This window comes from Oryza glaberrima, chromosome 2 (genome assembly GCF_000147395.1).
Source record: "Oryza glaberrima chromosome 2, OglaRS2, whole genome shotgun sequence".
NCBI classification, from domain to species: Eukaryota; Viridiplantae; Streptophyta; class Magnoliopsida; order Poales; family Poaceae; genus Oryza; species Oryza glaberrima.
The window spans coordinates 14,464,628-14,484,845 of record NC_068327.1 but is presented as its reverse complement, the minus strand read 5'-3'; the positions used below and the strand labels follow the sequence as shown (position 1 = coordinate 14,484,845).

The following is a 20,218-nucleotide window of genomic DNA, read 5'->3' as shown; positions in this document are numbered from 1 at the left end:
GCGTTGGCTTACATGTGTTCCTAATGACATGAGAAATCTAGTTTTGATGGGTGCAACGGCTCTTTGTTGGTCCATTTGGCTAAGCAGAAATGGGGTATTTTTTGATAACAAGATGGTGTCTTCTCCTTTGCAGGTTATTACTTTAGTCACCCGGTGGCTTCGCACTTGGGCTATCCTCCATAAACCGGGTCTTCGGGATACAATTGTGGTGCTATCGCGACGTTTAGACCAGGTAGCACAGGAGTTTTTTACCCAGGAGTATGGTTGGCGATCTAGTCTACGGATTGATAGCCACTAATATTTCTGTTTCGTGAGATGGGTCTTCATAGGTCTTTCTTTGTGTGTGGCTGTGTGTATCTTATGCAAAGGCTGGGAGTGGGCTTAGTTGAAATGTATCATCTTGGTGTATTTGACTGAGTTTTAATAAAACTTCCATTATCGAAGAAAAAGGTGGGGAGTAATATATGTAGAATATTGTTTTTTTTAAAAAGTACACTTAATTTATACACTTCCAGTAACTTGTGCGCCATAAATTCACCCCTGCGGCGATCTCATCTTGGCTGGACCATCTTAATTGAGAAAATTCCCTACATACCTCTGAAAAGTTTCCAATGTCTTCTATACCCTTGAATTTTACCTCATCCCCTACATGCCCTTGAGTTTTCATGCCCTTCAATTTCTATTTTGATCTCCTCTATCCCTATTCCGTTAGTTGACCGTGAGTTGACTGTTATTTTTTTCTAAAATGACCATATCGCCCATTTCCCGTTCTTACAGATACATGCTATCTACTCTACTTCATAATTCACAATGTGAAAAATTTTAACTCATGATAAAATCAAATGGGACATAATTATTTATTGAAAAGAAAATTTAAACTATTGAACAATTTTTTTTTTTGACAAAATCCATATAAGAGTTTTAGCTAGAAATTGTGAACCAAAATTATTATTTGTTGGGTACAAATTTTGATGAGAACAATGTATGAATATCATAAAAGTTAATTTAAAATTTATTTTAAATTTTTTATATTTTTAAAATTTGTTGTCAAATAATTATATTCCCTTTGTCTATTTACAAATAGATCTTTTTTCATATAAGAATTGTGTTTTTATCATTAAACTAGCACATAAGTATAAGAGAGGGGTAATATAGTCATCTTCAAAAAATTTAACGGTCAACTCACGGTCAACTAATAGAATGAGCATAGAGGAGATCAAAATGAAAACTAAGGGGTATATAAGGGATGAGAAAAAATTCAGGGGTACATAAGAGATTGGACGAATTCTCAGGGATGCATAAGGGATTTTCTCTTCTTAATTTGCCAGTCCCCTACCCTTTTTACCTCTCCCACCACCTTCCTAGCTACTCGTTGTCTTTGTCTTTCAACATCGAACCAGGGACGGATTTAGCGTATTAGCAGTGGGGGCCCTGGACCCCACTCAAATTTTACATATATTACACATACCCCTAATCATATTACCAATAGGCCCCCACTGCACCTGACAAGAAGGCCCCCATTCTTCTGGTTTTCCTTCCTTTGCAATCTCTATGCGTGCGGTGAGGACAGTGTTGAGGACTCGAACCGTCCACTCTCCTTCCCTGGATCCCAATCTACAAATCGTAATTACCGGAGCGATTGAGGCCATCAAAATCTGGTGCTTCCCGCAGTTCGTCGTTTCCCACAGCCTGCAAGTGCCGGCGCCGAAGGAGGCCACCGCGACCACCGCCTGGAGGCTTCACGAGAGCCACGGATGGCGGGATGTCGGCGTCCTTCCATCGCTATCTGCCCAACAACGCATCTCCGTGCCAATCGCGTCACGCCGCAAGTCGTGGACAGTCTCTATGGGCTATGGCCACGGCCCATGCGGCCATGTCGGCAAGCCTCATCTGGTGCACCTGCAGCCTGAAACCCTCTCTAGTTGCTGCCCTTGGTAAGTAGCCACGGTATGTTTTATGTTTACATTAGCAATTTTGTCTTTCAAAATTTTGAGCCGTACTCCTCTAGTTTGTGGTAGCACTAATATCGTAATGCAACATCTCATCAATGATTTGGTAGGAAAAGATAATGTCATATATTTGTAATAAAAAAACAACAGCAATAATGAACACTAATGGAAGGAATCTAGTGCAAATGCATCAAAACCAATAACTAGACAAAATTTTGAAATGCCTCAAGCCCCTCAACCTACTGAAGTACTGATTCAGACAAGCTTCCTTGGAGTAATGTAATATGTCATAGTCATTTTTATGTAGGATCTGCAAAATAGGTGAATTTACTTGGGTTTTCTAACTTGCTATATATAAGTTATAAAGTTAAGTTAAATAATTTACATACCACAGATGCCCCCAGTCAATTTTTATCCTGCATCCGCCCCTGCATCGAGCCCTCCACATCCGTACAGGATATCACCAACAACTCTAGTGACCCAGCCTCCATATACGGAAGGAAGATAAAGAGAAAGAATAGGAACGTAGACAGTGGAGATACGATGCAATAAGTGCTTAATTAGAACATAATTAAGGAAAACAAGGGACCGCCTACATGGCATATGACGGAAAACACCTCCTAAAATCTTACGAAGTCTAAACTGTTGGATCACTTCTCTTCTTCCACGCACAATCAACCTACCTCCTTGACCACCACTGCGACACATGCCGCCGCCCCAGCCTTTCCGGCCAGCCGGAAGGTGTCCACGGTGTTGGCGTGTCCAAGCCCCCGGTCGGCCTCCTCCACCTCCTTCCTCCATCTCTCCTCGTTAGGCTGCCGCCTTCCACAATGATCCCTCTAAACCCGGCGAACTCGCCCCTCTTCCCCCTCCCGCCACAACCTCTCACCCTGAACCTAACCGGGACCATTATACATAGGTCCTGTTAGAATTAATTGGGCCTATCTTAGTAAATTCCAAGGACCCACCATCAACATTAGAGATTAACACCATAAGGAAAACCATGCCGCACTACTAAAAAATACACAGAGGTCGGCACTTAAGGTGTTAGAATAGTTAAAACCGGAACTATAGGTATTGGTTCTAATGAAAAACAACACCAATACTAAAAATGCCGGTGTTTTAAAAAGAACCGACACCTATAATATATTACAGTTATTGGTAAAAAACCGAGCGACCGATCGACACCCATGTAATACCGTCCTTATCCATACTCGCGCAGTCGTCGCTCTCTCTCTCTCTCTCTCTCTCTCTTGCTCTTGTTCTCCCCGCCCCCTCCTCCTCTCTTTCCGCACCCTCTCGTCTCTCTCTCTGCCAGCCCTCTTCCCCCTCCTCCTCTCCTTCCGCCCCCTCTCGTCTCCCTCACCGGTGGTGTCCCACGGCGGATCCAGTGGCCCTCTTCTCCCTCCCCCTTTCCCTCCGTCTCCTCTAGCCTCCCTCCCGCTGCGGATCCGGTGGCGGTGGCGATGTCGGTGGTGGCCGTAGGCGGATCTGATGGCGGTGGCGGTGTCAGCAGTGGTCGTGGGTGGATCCAGCGGCAGTTACTCTCCCGCACGTGGGCAGTGGTAGTGGCGACTTCTCCCGCGGCGGATCCGACGACGGATGTTGTTGTTGTTTTGTGATTTTGTGATGATGACTGTGATATATGATGGTGATTTTAATTGTTGGTTGATTGTGGTTGATTTTGGGGAGAAGCGTGGTGGATGTGCTTGGTGCATTGGCTCGAATCAAGCCAAAGTTTTTTTTTTTGGATTGTTGGGACCTCAAAGGTGCTGTTCCAAAACCGACACATTTGATTTATATCATATGTGCCGCCTTTCAGATGGGAAATCCGACACTTATCTTGGATTTTGAACAGACACCTTTCTAGGTTTCTATAGTAGTGATGGGTAAATATCTTAACTTAAATACGTTGTAATTGGAGTGCACCTATTGACCGGTTGAATTGGTGGATGGAGTGCCGCATGCACGCGCCAAGCCAGGGTGGGGGTGTGGGCGTGTTGGGTGATGGAGATGGAATGGGCTGGCTGGTCGGGTGCCCGTTTTGTTTTTAAGAAGGAAACCGATGAGCATTGATGGCTGCATTACTCCTGTAACATGGGGGAGGCATGAAGTGCCAGCAAACCTGTATGTTTCTCTTTTGAGTGTCTTCTTCTCTCCACCTTGCACGAGATAGAATCACCAAAAAATTTGACAAATGACCCTTTACAAAAGCTAATTCCGAAAATGAACCACGCCAAAAACTTATTCCAAATCTGAACCGGGTGCTCAGCGCCTAATAACCTGGCGCTGAACCTAGGCATGTCAGCGCTAGGTCAACTGGCGCTGAATACCGTTCCACCGTGGAAGGCTTGCCGAGTCGGACGTCCGACGTGTCAAATGTCAGCGCCACCCGACTCGGCGCCGAGACGCAAACTTAAGCGCCACGCTATTTGGCGCCGAAGTGATTAACTTCAACCAGAAAGGGTGCGGGCTGGTTTTGGTTAGAGATATCAGCGCCAAATAGGTTGGCGCTGATCTAGTTAATGTACGTGCCATTCTATTTGGCGCTGAGGTTCGGCAGACAGGTATTTGTACAGCTCCTTATGTCCCTACTTTTAGGAGTTGAAGAAAACAGAGCATTTCGCTGGTGATGGGAGATGAAGAAAACATAGAATAAAACAATGGCATGAATTGAGTGGATAAGCAATTTGCAACCAAAACATTGTTGTGAATTGAAAAAAAGAAGAAAGCGAACCAAAGCTGGGCGAAATACAACCATTAGTTCATTGGATCCATAGAAGTCTGCAAGCATTAGCTACATACGTAGGTACCAACATGTGCGTAACAGCCATAGCATTACATAAGGAGTTATGAGAGCCTTACATTAGGAGGTCTATACAAAAGTCATTAGCATTGGCATTAGTAACTTACTAGTAGGCCAAATCCTGCAGTACCATTACACTGACTAGAGGACTACCATACTTACAGAATCAGTAGCACCATGTGCAACACAAAAGTATACTAGCGGATTAAGCGAAATGCCACGCGGCGATGGCGATGATAGAAATGAGGACGACGACAAAGGCAGTGCCGCAGGCTTGGAGGATATGGAAGCAGGTGCGGAGTTCCTGAAGCCAGGCCTCTAGTTCCTCGTTGCGGTTAGCTAGGTTAGCGAAGTGCGTCACGGTACCTGGAACGGACTGCGCAAGTGATATGTGAGTAAGTAAGAAGCATGTTTGGAGCAAACGTCAACAAGGGTTTAGTTCAGTTATGGATAATGAAGTCGTGCAGAAAGTTATAGATAGTAACATTGAAATAGTAAATTCCATTGAATTTGAGAGGTGATCAGAAATGCTTGAAAAGAATGGGAGAAAAAATAATTCAACATTCAATTGAATGAGTTAGCATCCCTTTGCATGGAAATAAATGATTGTAACAATTGTAATTTAATTTCATCTTTGAACGGAGAGATTTTTTCTATTCAAAACATACATTTCAACATTAATTTGAATGAGTTTGCATGAATTGCCAGGAGTTATTAAAAAAACACTGCAGGGAATCAATGAAGCACCTAGTTGCGTTACCTGAGCAACAGCACGGCGAGAAGCTGGAGATGGCGGAGGAGATGGATCGAGGAGCACCAAAGGCGCAATCTGGGCGTTCTGAGGTGTCCACATTGCCAGCGGGGATGAATCGGAGCTTCCTTCGGTGCTCGTGTCCATAGTTGTTGATGGGGAAGTTGGCGCAGGCTGGGAAGGGCCTACGATACCCAAGTGGGGGTAGTGTAGCCGCCAACACCACGGGAACCGGAGGCCCTTCCAGCCGAACTGACGGCCGACGGGGGAACCCTAGTGGTCCTCCTCCCCGCGGGGGATGCCGACCCAAGGGCGGCATGGAGTCCCCTCGAGCTCCCCTCTCCAGCTCCAACTTCCCCGTGAATCATGCCGCTTCCCCCAACGGAATCCCCTACCAAGCCCTGCTCAACCTTAACCCTAACTATGCCGAAGCCCTCCGGCGGCGTTAGACGGTCACTCCGGAGACGCATGGACCAAGCTCGTGTGTGAATGGAAGGTGAGGAGTGGTGGGAAGGAGTGGGCTAGGGTTGAGAGAGTGTAGAGCGAGGAGAAGTGCAGAAGGGAGACCGAGAGAGAGAATGAGGGGAAGAGAGAAGACAACGACCGGGCGGCGGTTGTCCAATATATATTGGGGGAACTCGACGCCATGGCGGGTGGTGCTAAGCCAGGGTACCGGCTTGTAACCTAGAATCGTTGGTCGGCGCCAAAGTATTTGGCGCTGACCTAGATCAGTTCAGCGCTGGCCAGGGACCGATGACAGGGATTGAGTATTTCGGGGCAAGTTGGCCTCATCCTCAGCGCCAAATTGCGTGGCGCCGAGGAAGGCTAGGCCAGCGCCGCGTGCCTGGAGCGCTGAACTGGTTGAGGCAACCTGCCATCAAGGCTCGTATGTCAGCACCAAATGATATGGCGCTGACATGCGGCATATCCGCGCTGTATACCTGGAGCGCTGATGTGAGAACTTAAGCTGGGTTGGGGGGGTGACGACCTCTGCGCCAAATATGGCAGCGCTGTCATTAGTAGTGTCAGCGCCATCTGATTTGGCGCTGACCATCGCCATCCAGGAAGTTTGCAGAGCAGGTGCATGCAAACTGGATAGACAGCAATTCACAGGCAGCAAACGAACACAGCAAGCAGTAAACAGCATTCACAAGAAGTAGTGCATCGACACATCCAAAGTTTAACACATTAAGAGTAAGTTCAGTCGTAGGCAGCATATCCCTCGAAACATAACCATCAGTTCTACACATAACCATCAATTCCACATAGTAATAACTTGGGGTTCACCCTAATAGTGACAATTGAGAAACACAAACGATGGAAAAGCTAGTTCTTTGACTTCTTCCTGACTTGACCTGGTGTCCACTTGTCCGGCTGCTTGACAACCCTACGTGGGCGACTCCCCTGCGATGGTTGTGGTGCATCATGGAGTTGGGAAGGGCCAATCTCGTCCTACTCCTCCTCGTCCTCCTCTTCCTCTTCTTCCCCTCCAACCTCCTCATCCTCCTCCTCATGCTCCTCAACCTCGTCGGCTGCATGGGGGCCTCGTGCAGTCCTTGATGACTCGCCAGTCGTCCTAGCTGTGCCACGGACCTGGGGTTCAGCAACATCGAGAGCCCTGCATCCAAGCCGTGCAGCCAACTTCCGACAACGCACACGAAGTGTCTGCCACGAAGATAGATGTCAATACATAATCATTGCTATGCATAGTACGGTGGGAATGAGTGCAGTACATGAAGAGCGCTACGCAGGGTTGAACTCTCCCCCTCAGACTCGGGAGCAACTCCAAGGGCCACGCCAGCATCGTTCACTATTCTGAGGAGTTCGTTAGCCTGGAACAAAAAATTAATGTGAGGTCTAAGAGTGTTAACATGGCAATTGTCAAAAATTTTGGGAAAGACATGCAATTTCTCACCACTCTATCACGCACTGGCCCATGCTCAATGGAGGATCCTGTACAGGTTCGGCGGTCGTACTCATTGTCGACCTATGGCTCGTTTGCAATATCATCTTGCGTCCACGCCGGTCGAAGGAAAAGGCGGTAGTTGTTCCGTAACCATTGGAGGTACTCATCGAATTGGCGCTTGTTGTGCATAGTGCCGTCCAAAACTCAGTTCCGCTTGTAATCCAACCAATCCTGACAGTGGCGCCAGTGGTACGTCCGCCAATCTGTTATGCGCTTGTTCTTTCTCCTGTCGAGCCTACACCAAGAAAGGAACATGTTAAGTTATCAAATTGAACTGCAACTAACTAAATTATGTATGTGAGAGTATTACTTGTGCAGATCAATGTCTGTCGAAATGACTTGGGGGGGGGGGGAGTTCTGCTATCTCCCGAACTGACGCATAACACAGTGGCATAGAAGGAACTCCACCACGTAGAAGCATACCAATGGTGTCACGCCCAGAAATTCACTAGTAATTTCCGAACTTATTTGTGCATAAAATCCTCGTCCAGGAATCAGCCGAGGAACACAAACTGACAATTTAATATACAGATTCATCATAATAATAGCGTTACATATTTACAAAAGAAAAGAAAAACAGCAGCGGAATAACGGTCTAGCGAAGCTCCGGCTCCACTCCCACAGGCAGCTCAACTGGGGTATATGCCAAACGTCTTCTCCTTCGCAGCTTGTCTTTAACTGAGGTTTGATTGATTATTGCAAGGTGAGCATATAACATACTCAACAAGCCACACAGCAAATATGCAAGTGCACAAGGATACCAAAGGATGGCATAATGTAGGCTCATTTGCGAAAGCAGCATTTAGCAAACATTTAAGAGTAGTAAAACAGTAGAGTAATTAATCAATAATTTTAATCAACACTGAACAGCACACCCATGCTGCACATGCCCAACCATCTTGAACAACCATACCCGGCTGAACAGATCTATCTCCAAACCAGGAATGTATCATTCCATACCAGGAGCTAATCAAATTATTACCAGTTATAGCATCATTTATTATGGTGAAAAGTGTGGGACTAATCACGAAAGACATTGTTAGACCCGCCCATGACCGCGGGCACGGCTATTCGAATAGTTTTACTCTGGCTAGAGATGTACCTCTATACCCACAAGACATAGCCCCACAACATGTCACCATGCGCCTCAATACCACCACAGTACCTCGGAAAGGAGCTGTGGCAGTACCCCTCGCACAACACAATCCACCACAGTGCACCATTCCTAGATCATAATCAGCCCCTTATAAACAAGGCATGGACTCCCCAGCGACCCCCGTGGGCTTATCTCCGCCACTTCTCAGTCTGGTGCCTCGCAATGAACCATGCTATACAAAAGGTAAAGCCGTTGCCCATGCTGGCTTGTGGTTGGCACAGTTAATGTTTCACAACCGAAACTCGTGAACCGGTCCTTAATTGTCATGAGCACGACCATCAAAACCATGTGCTCACAACCCACCATTGTCAAGTTTTAGTTGGCAAATTAATTAATTAACAAATCACGATTAACCATCGTGAGCTACTATTAAATATCCATTATTAAGTAATAGTGAAACATTAGTTATCCCGATCGTGTGCTAATATTCTTAAGTATGGCTAAGCAATTATATCTAATATATCTAGTTGAACTAATATATAAATCCAACTAGTCAAATATAACCCGAGGTAATCAAGAAATAGGGTAATCAATGCAAATTGGCCATAACAAAGGAACAGGTTTGCACCACCCGGTGAAATTCGAAAATAAATGCAAAGTTGAAATAAATATAGAATTTAAATATAGGATCAACATGCTCAAAGGAATTGTGTTTGGGATCTGTGTGACTTGCCTTGCAATATTCGGTCTTCAATTAATCTTCTTGAATACTTCCGACGCACTCACAAACCTTCGAAACGACGGAAACGACAAGCTAACACGCAAAACGAGAAAAACACTTAGAAAATCCAAATAAAGAGTACATATAAAGTAAACAAACTTATAGATCATGATTTTAGATGAATTTTGAGACTTGAACGGCCTCATTCCGATTTTATATGAATTAGTTACGAATTTTATAAGATTTAATTCCAATTAAACCTACTAAAGAAAAGACTATTCCAAATTAATTAAACCATTTACAAATAATTTATAACTGAGATAAAAGATTAAAACAACCTCCGGAAAAGATTAGGTTATATTTGGTAGATGATATATATTAAAAAGAAATAATATGTCACTGAAAAGAGACTTATATTGAGATTAATTTTGACCGAGAGTTGACCAAGATCAAACGTTTTATATTTTCAATCTAGGGTTTTAAGAGCTGCAACGTGGGACAGAGCACGTGGGCGCCATGGAAGATGGACAGATTGACGTGGCGGCTGACATGGCAGCCACGCGGGCACAACGGTTGGTGGCTCTGGACAACAGCGGCGACAACCAACGGTGATGCTCCAACGGAAACAAAGGGCACAGGAAGGAATAGGAGGACACAGCGAACTCACCAGTGGTGGCGACGACGAGAAACAGCGACGGGAGATGGCCGGCGACAAGCTCCAAAAGGCGAGGCGACGAGGTACTGTCCATGGTGGCGACGGCGTTACGGCGTCCTTCAGCGAAGGAAAACCGGTGGCCGGGCTTTACCTTGCTCCTGTGAACCCAACGGTGTCGACGGCGACCGAAGGCGACGACGGACGACGACGAACGGCGCGGCTGGAGGCTCGGCGACGATGGCGGCGCTCCGGTTCACGACGACGGGCAACCTCCGGTGGGATTTGGCGCAAAACAACCAGCGGCCGGGGTAGAGCTCGACTTTGCGGAGCCGAGGGAGGTGGCGGCGCTGACCGGCGACGGCCGAGGCAACAGCGAGATGCGGCTGGAGCGGCGCCGGCGCGGGGAGAGCGATTCCGGTGACTGCGGAGAGAGGGAGAGATGGCGGCCGAAAGAGGGGAGGGAGGGGGCTCTATATATAGCCATGGGAGCCCGGAATCGAGCCCACATCGACGGGAAAAACTCGGGAAAGTTTAGGATCCTCGCCGGCAAAGGAAAGATTGATCCCCGAAATTGGAAATGATTTCCATAGAAACATTTGGAGATTTCTGGGGGAAATTGTAGAGGAGATTGAGAGGATTCCATTCCCGCAAATACTTTGGAAAGAGGAGAAACGAGGAGGTCGGATTTTGAAAGGGGATCGGCGGCAACTGTGCACGGGACGGCTGGCTCGGCTCTGCCTGGAGCTTGAAGAAGGTACTGTAGCGATAGGGAGGCAAAGCAGACTTCCAGCTGGGCTTCTTCCAAGGACTGATTAAAGGAGGGACACAAAGCAGACTTGACAGAGACAGGAAGAGGAGCTGCTGGATCGGCTGGGCTGAAGAAGAAGGGAATGGGCTGAAAAGGGCCCAAGACTAGGAAGAGGATTATTATTACTTTTCCAAATAAATTAACCAATGAGATGATATATCAATTGTTAAAAATACTTCCAATGCTCAAATAATTCCAAGAAAATTCTTGAACATACTTGGACACTCTAAGTATTTACAAAATTGAAACCAGCTCATTTAATGATTAATTTAATATGTGAATAATTACTGAAATATTCTTTGTATTATTAAAATTAGGAATTGAGCTCCGAAAAATCCGAGAAAATGCAGAGAGTATAATTAATCATGGAGAATTTAACAAAAATTAAATCCAACCATGCTTTATATTTAGGAAATTTTATTTCCCACATTTAACTTCACTTGTAAATTAATGAACATTTAATATAAATTCTAATATTAATTTATTAAATAATTTATAAATCGTGAAACGAAAATCAGGATGTGAAAAATGGGCAAATTAAGGCCTTCATCTCATGTTCCACATTGCACATCGCGTTGAGGCCCAACTCATTTACTTCCTGTGGGCGGTATGGCTCCCATTCAACCTGTCCAAACAACAAATAAAACGAGTAAGATTGTGGAAGTTACGCTTATCACATTGCAAGCTAGTTCGTTGGAATTACCTGTGAGGGCTGGAGGCTGTCTATCTCGTTGGCGTAGTGGCGGTACATGGAAACCTTACGACCCGTCGGTTGGGGAACCTCATGAAACAAGTAGGCAACTGTGGGACGCGTATCACGGTCATCAAGAGGCCATGGCGGGTGATGACGCCAGGACGGTCTAGCAACAGGCAAACGCAGCCACATCCAAATATGCACAATTACACATTATGAAATTCATCGATTCGATTGCAATATACTAAACAATACAAGGACACTAAATGTAGCTTCGAACAAACCTGAAGTAGCCACAGACAACCACTAAGGTTGGAGTCCTTACTCCTCCTCCTGCAAGCATCGCAAAGCTGGCAATAAAGCCAAGCCAGGGCAGCTGAACCCCAGCTGTACCCTCCCGCCTTAGTCCAATCTCTGATCAAAGGTAGCCACATCCATGATGCCATGTCACCTCCGGAGTCGGGGAAAAGCACGGTGCCAAAAAGGTGAAGAACGTACGGCCTACAGTGCCTATCAACCGTGGCATCGTCCGCCTCAGGGGGGCATTCCTCAAAGGTCTGCCGCAGCCAGAAAAGTGGTACTCCAGATGTCTTCGACAACTTCTGTCCTTCAGGAGCTTCTGGAGGTGACTCTCCCAACAACTCCTCCACCATACCTCTCTATCCACCTGACCTTGTATCATCCGAAATAGCAAAACCCTTTATCGGGAGGCCTAGAATCTTTGCAACGTCCTCAAGGGTCACCGTCATCTCTCCACACGGTAGGTGAAACGTGTGGGTCTCGGGCCGCCAACGGTCTACCAGTGCTGTCAGTGCCGGCCTGTTGTACACCGGCATACCCCCCCTGGGCCATGTTGGCGAAGCATAGAAGCTTGGCAGCTCTCAACTTCGGGATGAAGCGACCATCCAAAGTGATGGTAGGGATGTGGCTGCGAACTCGAAGCACCGGGAGCACCTGCACCATAAACAATATGAAACATGTAAGAAATCATATATTAATGTCCGTTGATTTGGATGAAAGGCGATATGGGGAACATAATAACTATTTTACCTCCCCTGTTGCTATCCTAGGTGCCCGATGCTCCGCTTCGTAGTACTCCTCTAGAGCTAGCGGGTGCTCCATCCTGCACAAAAGTGAAATGCAATATATTAGGATTGACATGTATGAAGAAAATAGTAAGAATAGATATTGCAATATTAACAATGCGCACACGCCTTACCTCCCCTCTAGCACTAGATGCATGCCCCCCTTCTAACTCTACGCCTAGAACACCTTGAGGGACGATCCTTCGATTTGTCTCGCCTTGGACACGTGGTTTTCTTGTGACCCTCTTGATGGCATATGGAACATCGATTAGGGATGGGTACTTCTGAATTGGTCGGGTTAGCATGTCCTCCTTCTACCACGTCTAGTTAACAATAGTGACATGTCCGACACGTAGAATTCTCCATCGTACGTTGGCCACTGCGATGGACTTAATTACGGCTCAAACCTAGGGGCATACGTGTTAATCAAGGCTCGATTGCTGAAATCATTGCACAACCTTGGCGGAACCTCGACATCCAACCCTCTTACATACTATTATCATGTGTGAGCATGGCATGTGGTAGAGCATCGGCCGTTGGCATGTACAAGAATTCCGGGATGCCACAACACAGTAGAGTCTTCCTCCCCACTGAACTCCCCCCGGGGTGACTCCACCTTGCTCGGTTACCTCATATTTAACAGACTCAAAATCAAATAGTATGGCACGTTGCCCCAACGTTCTTCTCTTCTGTGTCTTTAGTTCATTCACGACCCTATCCGGTCACATCTTGCCAGCTCGAAAGTTAGCGGTAGCTTCCTTGTGCCTATCCACGAACCACGAATTGCTCTTACTAAAAGTGTAAGCCACAATTGCGGTCACAGGCAATTTCCTAATACCGCGAAGAACATTGTTGAAACTTTCTGCAAAATTATTTGTCATAAAACCAAATCTGCGGCCTCCCGTGTCAAATGACCTCGCCCACTTCTCCTTGTCTGCCATATTGTCCTCCAACCACTGCCTACCCGCTCGTCTATCAACTCCATCAGACGATTAACTTCTTGAAGGAAAATAGGCTTCTCATTAATTTGGATGATACGTTCAAGATCCCCCGTGCTGAAGAAGTTTGCACAGAAGTGACGCATGCACCATCTATGGTTAATTGGAGCATGTCCGGGGATTACATCGTTGATTGAGTTCATGATTCCAGGGTGCCTGTCAGATATTACACAAGTGGCTCTAGCAGGTCCAATCAACCGTGTCCTTACGATACGCAAGAACCATCTCCAATTTGGTGTGGTCTCCTTCTCTACTAGCGCAAATGCAAGTGGCACAAGACTATTTGCAGCATCAATCCCAATCGCCGTCAACAAGGTATCACCAAACTTGCCTGTTATGAACGTCCCATCTACTGCAAGCACCGGTCGAAGATGTACAAAAGCTTCCACGACCTGCCCAAATATCCATGCGGCTCTGCCAAACACGCGTATTGCGACCCCCATTCACATTTATTGATTTCTCAGGATGTGGCTCAACACAATAGTACATTGATGGATTCCTTGTCTTCATAGCATTCAACAGAGTTGGCAACCGGACGTAAGCCTCATCCCATTCTCCAAAAATGACCCTCATAGCCGCTTGCTTCGCTCGCCAAACTTTACCATATGATGGGCGGTACTTGAAGATAAATTCCACAGCTTCTACTATAGCAGCGGCAGAGATTGTAGGTTCAGCCCTTACAAAAGGTTGCAACCTATTGCCAATGAAATTTGACGTTAGCTGCAAGTGCTTCCCCAATGCCACTGCACTTCCACAAGTATGCCCTTCCCCCACCCCGGTTATCTTCCACCTATTTCCATCCACCTTCCGAGCTCGAACCTCCCATTTGCACGATTTTTGCTGACATGACACCGTGTACCTAACAACTGCGTCCGAATACTTGACACGATATGGCCGGTGCACACGAATTGAGTACCCATGTAGCCATATCTTTAATTCATCCATGGATCGGAATTCCAACCCTTTCCTCGGCTCGGCACCCATTTCATCCACTCCACCGTCGTATTCTAGGTCACCATCGGCAACCACAAGGTCGGCATTACTAAGATCTTCAAACATTACAATGCTAGCGTCCCTTCCCACAACTTTCTTGAACACTTCCCTTTCTTCCATTGACATCATGCATACCGGACGGTCATCTTCTAAGTTAGAAGCGTACTCATCCTCGTATGCTCCATCAGAATCATCGGTCCTTTCATCCAATAATGCAGGGTCCAGCCCATCATGGTCCAACACTTCAGCACACTCACTATAAGTACACGCCCCTTGCCACATCAGATCTCGAAGAGCACTTACTTTCTGACTATCAGTTATTTGTTCAAACTCCTCCTCATAGTCACTATCTCCCTCTATTCTTTCATCATTTCTACTCGGTTCATCCGGTCCTAAGTCTTCTGTCTCCTCCCTCTCACTATTGGGCACAACGGTTCGACCTGACGCCCTCGTGGACGAACCACTCTTTGATTCATACTCATCATTGCCCGTTGCTTCATTGCTAGGCTCATAATACAAATGTGGCTCATCTACTTAGGGGGCTCATTTTGCTTTTACGATACAACCCTTACGTACTTCTCTCACTTCTATAGTGGCAACCACATCAAGAGACTTGAACCGTGAGTCCTTCACTATCTCAACGTATGCTTCCCATTCGGTCTCGCCATTCAACTCTAGCATTTGCTTATGTGAAATTGGCCCTCCCCCAACATCATATCTACCTTGCATGCAAAGCACCTTGTCGGACCAACCCAAAATATCCTTCGTACGACACACGAGCTCTTCAAATCTAGGCTTAGATGGAAAAACAATGGTCTTCACTGACATCCCTTCGAACTTACTACCACCATGACTCGACTATTTCACACTTCCACCATAGTGCACACGAACAACTCTCTTCATCTACAAATTACGACCACCATCGAAAATAATCACGACTATTAGTACAACTATTTCAATTCAATAGCACAACACGAACGATAACACTACGGTCACTCATACGAATTCTCTATGAACTTTCCGAAAATGTTAAAAACAACCCCTTACACAACCCTATCCAATCCCTAAATCAAAACCTAATACCAAACCCTAATCCTAAACCCAAACCAAACCACCAAACCCTAACCCAAATCCCTCATTCCAACTAGGGTTCCTTAGCAATGCATCATATTCCCCTGTAAATTACCCTATCCAACTCAATTAACCATTGAATCGATTAAACCCTCATCCCTCATCTCTTCAATCCCACTTTCTTCACCCAACCAAAACACCAAATGCAAAGAAATTCGGATGTTTTCGAGGGGATTACCTTACACCACAACCTCCACCACTTATCCCCTCCCAATCCCCTTGATTCCCCAAGGAATGGAGGAGTATTATGGCTTTGAGGGGAGAGGCGCCGTCGCTGTCGCCGCCTGCGTCGCCTGACTGAGGGAGGTTAACTGGGAGAGGATACCTCTCCCGGCCGGCCCGTGCGGGCCTAAAAGATTCAAAGTTCAGCGCCATACCGACTGGCGCTGAACTTTGATATCTCAGCGCCGAGTCGGGTGGCGCTGACATTTGACACGTCGGACGTCCGACTCGGCTAGCCTTCCACGGTGGAACGGTATTCAGCGCCAGTTGACCTGGCGCTGACATGCCTACGTTCAGCGCCAGTTTATTTGGCACTTAGCCCCCGGGTCATTTTTGCAATAAGTTTTTGGTACGGTTCATTTTTGGAATTAGCTTTTGTAAAGGGTCAATTTGTCAAAATTTTTCTAGAATCACTGTCTCCCGTGCAGATTCCTTTGCCCTGTTCATGGGAGCAACGACTGCATCCACGATTCTACACCAACACCGGGAACATCACCACCGACACCGGAAACGACACCACCAACGCTGCTTCTGGATCCGGACTATTCTATTCTAGGTATGTGTTCCTATAATTGATTTTAAGCATGTTACCGGATGCTTTGGTTTTGGTTAGCATGTATATGTTTACATTAGATTTGGATCACTCTTATGCTCAAATTCATACTTATTCTATTATTTTTCTAAATTAAATTATGCTGAATATAATGACTAGATTTTCTATAATATATAATATACATTAATCCACATATCTCGCAGCAAAACGCGGGGTATCAACTAGTAGAATAAGAATAGTAGCAACCCATTAGCTAGTTTAAACCATAATTACTGACAAGCGTGTACAAGCAGATTTCACGTTAGAGGGCGTTTTCCTCGTGTTGCACGTGAAAGGTCCACCACTTCGCTTGGTAGTTGATCGCTCGTCGAACATCAACACAAAGAGAAATTAATGTTAACTTTATGATGGTATCCATCTTTTCTAATATAGTATATCCTGACATTTTTTTAAGAGATGTTTTATGGTGGTCTCCCCGTTAAATATAGACCATTCATATTCTAAATTAATAGGTCATATTTATTTTTACTACACTCAGTAAGAACTTATAAATTATTTTCTGCTAGTGATAGTACTTGCAGTAGAATTAGTGCTACCGATAGAGACCATCATAAAAATATTTTATTTTTATTTTTCAACCTCAACTATTAGTGAATATCTTTTCTTGTACAAGTAGAATTTATAAATCAATGGTTGATGATAATATTGGTAAGTAGAATACCAAAAATAGATGCCACAGTAAAGCAATACTCAAAAGAAATTCAGTTCGTTAGCTAAGTATATAGGTTGCGTTCGATACTGTCGATTGGTTTGCGTTCGATACACGGTCCGGTTGTATAGAATAACCGTACATGCATACATGCGAACGACTTTGAACTGGTGGAAGCGGACGGTTTTTATCAATCTGGTAGCCAGGGGCATATGTGGTGTACAGACAAAAGCTTGGGACAACCTATAGAAATTTGATAGTTTTTTAGCTGAAAAAAATTCAAATATAGGCCGTGTTTAGTTGTTTAGGTATAACAATTTTGAAGTATACGGACACACATTTAAAGTATTAAACGTAGACTAATAACAAAACAAATTACATATTCGGCCTGTAAACTGCGAGATGAATTTATTAAGCCTAATTAATCCATCATTAGCAAATGTTTACTATAGCACCACATTATCAAATCATGGTGTAATTAGGCTCAAAGGATTCGTCTCGCAATTTACATGCAGACTGTGCAATTGGTTTTTTTCGTCCACATTTAATATTCCATGCATGTGTCCAAACATTTGATGTGACGGAAGTTTTGGAAGTTTGAAAGGAACTAAACACAGCCATAACCATAGTATAACTGTAGTGTAATTGTATTATCACTTAAATGTAACTACGGTGTATAACTCATATATATGTAAGTTGTATATAACTAATTAGAAAGCTGTGAGGGGGTGTTTGGCTTCATAATGTTAATCTGTCACAACTATTAGTACCTCTTAAGAACGATATACAAAACATTGGTAATAACTCGATTGACAAAAATGATTGGCTAGACCGAAGGCTATTTATGAGGATAGAGGTTGTGATAATAGAAGAGTCAACCCAACCACTGCTTAAAGATCATTTGGTAACAAGTAAGTCCATTAACTCTCTCAACTATTGCCCTCATCAAGAAGTCACCTCTAGGAGTTCAAGGATAAGGAGCAGATCTTGAACTTCACTAGGCAGTGGTGGCAGCGATGGAGGAGCTTGACGAGCCGAGGACCACAAGTTAGTGGTGCGGAGATGATGGTTGGCGACAACAAGAAGGGATGGATGTGAGATGGCAGGCAGGAGCTTGGCGTCAACTGTGCGGGAGAAGTGGAGCTTGCTAGAGCCACTCGCACGGGGGGGAGCTCGAGCCCTACCACTACCACGTGGAACCGGCATTCGTGAGCTCTACCAACAACTCTTTGCTCCTCCACTGTGAGCCAGCTCTGCCACCGGCACCAGCTGTCCCCACCACACCGTCTCAAGTCATTGTGCTGGTCGAACATTGGCAGAGAAAAGATGCACGGGATTCCTCCTTGTACGATGCCATTAGAGCCATTATTTCAATATGAATCCACGTTGTCGTTGCAAGATTAACTTGTGCCGAGCTTACCCAAATCTTTCTCTGTAAAATCAAAGTGTGTTTGATTGTTATTTTGTGATGAACAATTGGCATGTAAGATACTTGGTTTTGATATTTGGAGATTATGGGCAAAGTGATTTTGTCACCGGTCAGACTGGGGTGTGTGTACCGGTTAGATTGGGGTGATTATGAAAAGAGTTTACAGATGATGAACAAGTGTTTCAGCCGAGGTAAGCCAGTCAGACCGAGGAGTGCCCACGGTCTGACCGGCCAATGCTGTGTCAGTTTCGATTTCGGGTTGTTTCTTGGGATATTCGTGGATAATTCATGTTTATGACTTCTAGATAGATACTATGCGTATGTAATACTGTTGTGTGCTAACAATGAGTCAAGTTGGTGAGAACTTGTGCTCAGATATGGTTTCTTGGTTGATGTATGTTGTCGACGGGGGATACCCGTAGACCGGATAAATAGGGCATTGGGGTACGTTGGTACAAGGATCTAGACGATACGACATCAAGACAAGTAGAGAGACAAAGATTATACTGGTTCAAGCCCCTCGTAAGGTAATAACCCTAATCCAGTTTATATGAGATTGATAAGAAAAACCACATAGTACACAGAGAACAGATGAATCCAGCATTACCGACGAGATCCTTGTCGAGATGGTTCAACGAGATCTCCCGACGAGTAGGCTCTGTGTCCTCCGGCTTCGTAAACTATAGTGGGTGTGTTCGCGCTATGATTCGATGCCCTGAACCCCTCAGGGGGTGTGCCTTTTATACCGTGAGTTGCCTTAGTCTCCAAGTAGAACTCAGAGATAACGAACCCTGCACGATATAGAATAAACCCAATCCTCTCCGAGTAGGACTCTGTTAATCACCAGCCCGTGAGGATATTTTCCACAATATCTTGTAGATTTCCTTATCACATACGGAAACATACCATATACATGAAGGTATACCGTATCTGTATTTTCCATAAGGCGTGGAATATGATGTATGCCTTATCCGTAATCATGACATATGTGTAGGTGAGTCTTGATGCCTTGAGAGAGCATTGCCGGTGATGGATCGGGAGTCAACTCGGCAGAAATGGCGTCCGGACTATCATGATACCATACGGGATGCTTAGGCTAAAGATTAATGCACGTGGTTGGTGAAGATTCCATATGAAAGACGATGGAGATATTATGTGCGTACGGGATGCGAAGTCGAAATTTGGTACAATTGGAGTTTGTAATGTTTGTTTCTTATACGGGAAGGTTTCCTAGGGGATTAGGATTTCTTGTAAAAGGTTGGTTCGTGGCTTTTGGTTGCCTACTATGGGTATAAATAGAGAGAGTGAGTGTAGCCTCCCGTTATCGATTTTGAGAGAGTTGAGTGTTGGTATTTCTTAACCTTACAGATAAAATCCGCAAGCGCACGGAAAATACCGATGTAGCACTTCACCCGGGAGTATTCTCAGGTATCGATTTCCACAGGGAACGCGTGTGCTATCTCCGGTTCAGATTCATGCAAGGACACGAAGTGATAGATAGGCAAAGGATAGAGAGGTTTCACCGGTGAAGAAAAATGTCTACGGAAAGCTTAACTTTATTCCTATTGAGGTACTTCGTGCACTGGCCAACTTGCTACTCCAAGATATCGCTCTACTATGCACCCGGACAGGGAGGACTTCAGTGTCTTGAG

At 45.3% G+C, this 20,218-nt stretch overlaps 1 long non-coding RNA gene across 1 annotated transcript; it reads right to left on the bottom strand.

The window, feature by feature from the left end:
- Window positions 1-6,711: 6,711 nt before the first annotated feature.
- Window positions 6,712-7,700, bottom strand: LOC127764664 (uncharacterized). Its single transcript, XR_008015930.1, has 3 exons — window positions 7,422-7,700; window positions 7,240-7,338; window positions 6,712-7,171 (listed from the first exon to the last, which is right to left on the bottom strand). It is a non-coding gene; the product is annotated as an uncharacterized LOC127764664 (long non-coding RNA).
- Between the last annotated feature and the right edge of the window lie 12,518 nt (window positions 7,701-20,218).